The following is a 7662-nucleotide window of genomic DNA, read 5'->3' as shown; positions in this document are numbered from 1 at the left end:
TGTGGTTGTAACATTACGGTCCCATTGAGTACATTTTTGGAGAAAGGGACATCAGTTTCACCACAGGGCGGTAGGAGGGTGCCTAGCACGATACATTTTCCTTCTCCGGTAAGCATTTTTTTTGTGTTTTATACTTTTGAAATTTTTTTTTTCATGTTGATTTTAAAATGACCTGTTTCATGTTTGAAATGTACTAACTCATTTTTTTCCTCACAGCAGGTCAACTTGTGTGTGGTTGCAACATTACGGTCCCATTGAGTACATTTTTGGAAAAAGGGACGATAGTTGCAAAACAGGGCGGGTGGAGGGTGCCTAGCACGATACATTTTCTTTCTTCGGTAAGCATTTTTTTGTGTTTTATACTTTTGAAATTTTGGTTTTTCAAGCTGACTTTAAAGTGACCTTTTTCATGTTTGAAATGTACTAATTCGTTTTGTCCTCACAGCAGGTCAACTTGTGTGTGGTTGAAGCATTACAGTCACATTGAGTACATTTTTGGAGAGAGGGACATAAGTTGCACCACAGGGCGGAGGGCGGCTGCAGAGCACGATTCATTTTCTTTCTTCGGTAAGAATTTTTTTTTGTTTTATACTTTTGGAATTTTGGTTTTTCATGTTGATTTGAAAATGACCTGTTTCATGTTTGAAATGTACTAACTCGTTTTTTCCTCACAGCAACACAACTTGTGTGTGGTTGACACATTACGGTCCCATTGAGTACATTTTTGGAGAGAGGGACGCCAGTTGCACCACAGGGTGGGAGGAGGGTTCCTAGCAGGATACATATTCTCTCTTCGGTAGGCATTTTTTGTGTTTTATGCTTTCGGAATTTTGGTTTTTCACGTTGAGTTTAAACTGACCTTTTTCATGTTTGAAATGTACTAACTGGTTTTTTCCTCACAGCAGATCAACTTGTGTGTGGTTGCAACATTACGGTCCCATTGCGTACCTTTTTGGAGAAAGGGATATCAGTTGCACCACAGGGCAGTAGGAGGGTGCCTAGCACGATACATTTTCTTTCTTCGGTAAGCATTTTTTTGTGTTTTATAATTTTGGAATTTTGGTTTTTCATGTTGAAACTAAAATGACCTTTTTCATGTTTGAAATGTACCAACTGGTTTTTTCCTCACAGCAGGTCAACTTGTGTGTTGTTGCAACGCTACGGTCCCATTGAGTACATTTTTGGAGACAGGAACATCAGTTTCAGCACAGGGCGGGAGGAGGGTGCCTAGCACGATACATTCTCTTTCTTCGGTAAGCATTTTTTTGTGTTTTATATTTTTGGAATTTTGGTTTTTCATTTTGATTTTAAAATGACCTTTTTCATGTTTGAAATGTACTAACTCGTTTTTTCCTCACAGCAGGTCAACTTGTGAGTGGTTGCAACATTACGGTCCCATTGGTTACATTTTTGGAGAAAGGGACGTCAGTTGCATCACAGGGCGGTAGGAGGGTGCCTAGCACGATACATTTTCCTTCTCCGGTAAGCATTTTTTTTGTATTTTATACTTTTGAAATTTTTTTTTTCATGTTGATTTTAAAATGACCTGTTTCATGTTTGAAATGTACTAACTCGTTTTTTTCCTCACAGCAGGTCAACTTGTGTGTTGTTGCAACATTACGGTCCCATTGAGTACATTTTTGGAGAAAGGGACATAAGTTGCACCAGAGGGCGGGAGGAGGCTGCAGAGCACGATTCATTTTCTTTCTTCGGTAAGAATTTTTTTTTTGTGTTATACTTTTAAAATTTTAGTTTTTCATGTTGATTTTAAAATGACCTGTTTTATGTTTGAAATGTACTAACTCGTTTTTTCCTCACAGCAAGACAACTTGTGTGTGGTTGCAACATTACGGTCCCATTGAGTACATTTATGGAGAAAGGGACGCCAGTTGCACCACAGGGCGGGAGGAGGGTTCCTAGCAGGATACATATTCTCTCTTTGGTAGGCATTTTTTTGTGTTTTATGCTTTTGGAATTTTGGTTTTTCATGTTGGTTTGAAAATGACCATTTTCATGTTTCAAATGTACTAACTCGTTTTTCCCTCACAGCAGGTCACATTGTGTGTGGTTGCAACATTACTGTCCCATTGAGTACATTTTTGGAGAAAGGGACATCAGTTGCACCACAGGGCGGGAGGAGGCTGCAAAACATGATACATTTTCTGTCTTCGGTAATAATTTATTTGTGTTTTATACTTTTGGAATTTTGGTTTTTCATGTTGAATTTTAAAGTGACCTTTTTCATGTTTGAAATGAACTAACTCGTTTTTTCCTCATAGCAGATCAACTTGTGTGTGGTTCCAACATTACGGTCCCATTGAGTACATTTTTGGAGAAAGGGACATCTGTTTCACCACATGGCGGGAGGAGGGTGCCTAGCACGATACATTTTCTTTCATTGGTAAGCATTTTTTTTAGTTTTATACTTTTGGAATTTTTGTTTTTCATGTTGATTTTACAAGGACCTTTTTCATGTTTGAAATGCACTAACTCGTTTTTTCCTCACAGCAGGTCAACTTGTGTGTGGTGCAACATTACGGTCTCATTGAGTACATTTTTGGAGAAAGGGACATCAGTTTCACCACAGGGCGGGAGGAGAGTGCCTAGCGCAATACATTTTCTATCTTCGGTAAGCATTATTTTGTGTTTTATTCTTTTGGAATTTTGGATTTTCATGTTGATTTTCAAATGACCTTTTTCATGTTTGAAATGTACTAACTCGTTTTTTCCTCACAGCAGGTCAACTTGTGTGTGGTTGCAACATTACGGTCCCATTGAGTACATTTTTGGAGAAAGGGACATCAGTTGCACCACAGGGCGGGAGGAGGCTGAAGAGCGTGAAACATTTTCTTTCTCCGGTATGCATTTCTTTGTGTTTTATACTTTTGGAATTTTGGTTTATCATGTTGATTTCAAAATGTCCTTTTTCATGTTTGAAATGTACTAACTTGTTTTTTCCTCATAGCAGGTCAACTTGTGTGTGGTTGCAACATTACGGTCCCATTGAGTACATTTTTGGAGAAAGGGACAGCAGTTGCACCACAGGGCGGGAGGTGGGTGTCTAGCACGATACATTTTCTTTCTTTGGTAAGCATTTTTTTGTGTTCTATAATTTTGGAATTTTGGTTTTTTCATGTTGAATTAAAATGACCTTTTTCATGTTTGAAATGTACTAACTCGTTTTTTCCTCACAGCAGGTGAACTTTAGTGTGGTTGCAACATTACGGTCCCATTGAGTACATTTTTGGAGAAGGGGCATCAGTTGCACCACAGGGCGGGAGGAGGCTTCCTAGCAAGATACATATTCTCTCTTCGGTAAGCATTATTTTGTGTTTGATACTTTTGGAAGTTTGGTTTATTCATGTTGACTTTAAAATGACCTTCTTCATGTTTGAAATGTACTAACTCTTTATTTTCCTCACCGCACATCATCTTGTGTGTTGTTGCAACATTACGGTCCCATTGAGTACATTTTTGGGGAAAGGGACATCAGTTTCACCACAGGGCGGGAGGAGGGTGCCTAGCACGATACATTTTCTTTCTTCGGTAAGCATTTTTATTGTGTTTTATACTTTTGGAATTTTTTTTTTTTCATGTTGATTTTAAAATGACCTGTTTCGTGTTTGAAATGTACTAACTCGTTTTTTTCCTCACAGCAGGTCAATTTGTGTGTGGTTGCAACATTACGGTCCCATTGAGTACATATTTGGAGAAAGGGACATCAGTTGCACCACAGGGCGGGAGGAGGGTGCCGAGCACGATACATTTTCTTTCTTCGGTAAGCATTATTTTGTGTTTGATACTTTTGGAAGTTTGGTTTACTCATGTTGATTTTAAAAGGACCTTTTTCATGTTTGAAATGCACTAACTCATTTTTCCCTCACAGCAGGTCAACTTGTGTGTGGTGCAACATTACGGTCCCATTGAGTACATTTTTGGGGAAAGGGACATCAGTTTCACCACAGGGCGGGAGGAGAATGCCTAACGCGATACATTTACTTTCTTCGGTAAGCATTATTTTGTGTTTTATTCTTTAGGAATTTTGGATTTTCATGTTGCTTTTAAAATGACCTTATTCATCTTTGAAATGTACTAACTCGTTTTTTCCTCACAGCAGGTCAACTTGTGTGTGGTTTCAACATTACGGTCCCATTGAGTACATTTTTGGAGAAAGGGACATCAGTTTCACCACAGGGCGGGAGGAGGGTGCCTAGCACGATACATTTTCTTTCTTCGGTAAGCATTTTTTTTTTGTTTTATACGTTCGGAATTTTTTTTTTCATGTTGATTTTAAAATGACCTGTTTCATGTTTGAAATGTACTAACTCGTTTTTTTCCTCACAGCAGGTCAACTTGTGTGTGGTTGCAACATTACGGTCCCAATGAGTACATTTTTGGAGAAAGGGTCATCAGTTGCACCACAAGGCGGGAGGAGGCTGCAGAGCACGATTCATTTTCTTTCTTCGGTAAAAATTTTTTTTTGTTTTATTCTTTTGGAATTGTGGTTTTTTATGTTGATTTTAAAACGACCTGTTTCATGTTTGAAATGTGCTAACTCGTTATTTCTTCACAGCATGACAACTTCTGTGTGGTTGCAACATTACGGTCCCATTGAGTACATTTTTGGAGAAAGGGACGCCAGTTGCACCACAGGGCGGGAGGAGGGTCCTAGCAGGATACATATTCTCTCTTCGGTAGGCATTTTTTTGTGTTTTATGCTTTTGGAATTTTGGTTTTTCATATTGATTTTAAAATGACCTTTTTCATGTTTGAAATGTACTATCTCGTTTTTTCCTTACAGCAGGTGAACTTGTGTGTGGTTGCAACATTACGGTCCCATTGAGTACACTGTTTGAGAAAGGGACATCAGTTGCACCACAGCGCGGGAGGAGGGTGCCTAGCATGATACATTTTCTTTCTTCGGTAAGCATTTTTTTATGTTTTATAATTTTCGAATTTTGGTTCTTCATGTTGAATTTAAAATGACCTTTTTCATGTTTGAAATGTACTAACTCGTTTTTTCCTCACAGAGGGTGAACTTGTGTGTGGTTGCAACATTACGGTCCCATTGAGTACATTTTTGGAGAAAGGGACACCAGTTGCACCACAGGGCGGGAAGAATGTGCAAAACATGATACATTTTTTTTCTTCGGTAATCATTTTTTTGTGTTTTATACTTTTGGAATTTTGGTTCTTCATGTTGAATTCAAAAGGACCGTTTACATGTTTGAAATGTACTAACTCGTTTTTTTCTCACAGCAGGTCAACTTGTGTGTGGTTGCAACATTACGGTCCCATTGAGTACATTTTTGGAGAAAGGGACATCAGTTTCATGACAAGGCGGGGGGAGGGTGCCTAGCACGATACATTTTCTTTCTTCGGTAAGCATTTTTTTTGTGTTTTATACTTTTGGCATTTTTTTTTTCATGTTGTTTTTATAATGACCTGTTTCATGTTTGAAATGTACTAATTCGTTTTTTCCTCACAGCAGGTCAACTTGTGTGAGGTTGCAACATTACAGTCCCATTGAGTACATTTTTGGAGAAAGGGACATAACTTGCACCACATGGCGGGAGGAGGCTGCAGAGCACGATTCATTTTCTTTCTTCGGTAAAAATTTTTTTTTGTTTTATACTTTTGGAATTTTGGTTTTTCATGTTGATTTTAAACGACCTGTTTCATGTTCAAAATGTACTAATTCGTTTTTTCCTCACAGCAAGACAACTTGTGTGTGGTTGCAACATTAGGGTCCCATTGAGTACATTTTTGGAGAAAGGGACGCCTGTTGCACCACAGGGCGGGAGGAGGGTTCCTAGCAGGATACATATTCTCTTTTCGGTAGGCATTTTTTTGTGTTTTATGCTTTTGGAATTTTGGTTTTTCATGTTGATTTTAAAATGACCTTTTTCATGTTTGAAATGTACTAACTCGTTTTTTCCTCAGAGCTAGACAACTTGTGTGTGGTTGCAACATTACGGTCCCATTCAGTACATTTTTGGAGATAGGGACATCAGTTGCACCACAGGGCGGGAGGATGGTGCCTAGCACGATACATTTTCTTTCTTCGGTAAGCATTTTTTTGTGTTTTATAATTTTGGAATTTTGGTTTTTCATGTTGAATTTAAAATGACCTTTTTCATGTTTGAAACGTACTAACTCGTTTTTTCCTGACAGCAGGTGAATTTTTGTGTGGTTGCAACATTACGGTCCCATTGAGTACATATTTGGAGAAAGGGACATCAGTTGCACCACAGGGCGGGAGGAGGCTGCAGAGCACGATTCATTTACTTTCTTCGGTAAGCATTTTTTTTTATTTTATACTTTTGGAATTTTGGTTTTTCATGTTGATTTTAAAATGACCTGTTTCATGTTTGGAATGTACTAACTCGTTTTTTCCTCACAGCAAGGCAACTTGTGTGTGGTTGCAACATCACGGTCCCATTGAGTAGATTTTTGGAGAAAGGGACATCAGTTGCACCACAGGGAGGGAGGAGGGTTCCTAGCAGGATACATATTCTCTCTTCGGTAGGCATTTTTTTGTGTTTCATGCTTTTGGAATTTTGGTTTTTCATGTTGATTTTAAAATGACCTTATTCATGTTTGAAATATACTAACTCGTTTTTTCCTCACAGCAGGTCAACTTGTGTGTGGTTGCAACATTACGGTCCCATTGAGTACATATTTGGAGAAAGGGACATCAGTTGCACCACAGGGCGGGAGGAGGGTGCCGAGCACGATACAATTTCTTTCTTCGGTAAGCATTATTTTGTGTTTGATACTTTTGGAAGTTTGGTTTTTCATGTTGACTTTAAAATGACCTTCTTCATGTTTGAAATGTACTAACTCGTTATTTTCCTCACCGCAGGTCATCTTGTGTGTGGTTGCAACATTATGGTCCCATTGAGTACATTTTTGGAGAAAGGGACATCAGTTTCACCACAGGGCGGGAGGAGGGTGCCTAGCACGATACCCTTTCTTTCTTCGGTAAGAATTTTTTTTGTGTTTTATACTTTTGGAATTGTTTTTTTCATGTTGATTTTAAAATGACCTGTTCCATGTTTGAAATGTACTAAGTCGTTTTTTTTCCTCACAGCAGGTCAACTTGTGTGTGGTTGCAACATTACGGTCCCATTGAGTACATTTTTGGAGAAAGGGACATCACTTGCACCACAGGGCGGGAGGAGGGTGCCTAGCACGATACATTTTCTTTCTTCGGTAAGCATTTTTTTGTGTTTTATAATTTTGGAATTTTGGTTCTTCATGTTGAATTTAAAATGACCTTTTTCTTGTTTGAAATGTACAAACTCGTTTTTTCCTCACAGCAGGTGAATTTTTGTGTGGTTGCAACATTACGGTCCCATTGAGTACATATTTGGAGAAAGGGACATCAGTTGCACCACAGGGCGGGAGGAGGCTGCAGAGCACGATACATTTTCTTTCTTCGGTAAGCAATTTTTTGTGTTTTAGACTTTTGAAATTTTGGTTTTTCATGTTGAGTTTAAAATGTCCTTTTTCATGTTTGAAATGTACTAACTCGTTTTTTTTTCACAGTAGGTCAATTTCTGTGTGGTTGCAACATTACGGTCCCATTGAGTACATTTTTGGAGAAAGGGACATCACTTGCACCACAGGGCGGGAGGAGGCTGCAGAGCAGGAGACATA

The sequence above is a fragment of the Schistocerca piceifrons genome, unplaced genomic scaffold (assembly GCF_021461385.2).
Source record: "Schistocerca piceifrons isolate TAMUIC-IGC-003096 unplaced genomic scaffold, iqSchPice1.1 HiC_scaffold_1887, whole genome shotgun sequence".
Lineage (NCBI taxonomy): Eukaryota > Metazoa > Arthropoda > Insecta > Orthoptera > Acrididae > Schistocerca > Schistocerca piceifrons.
Note: the sequence above shows the minus strand (reverse complement) of the source record.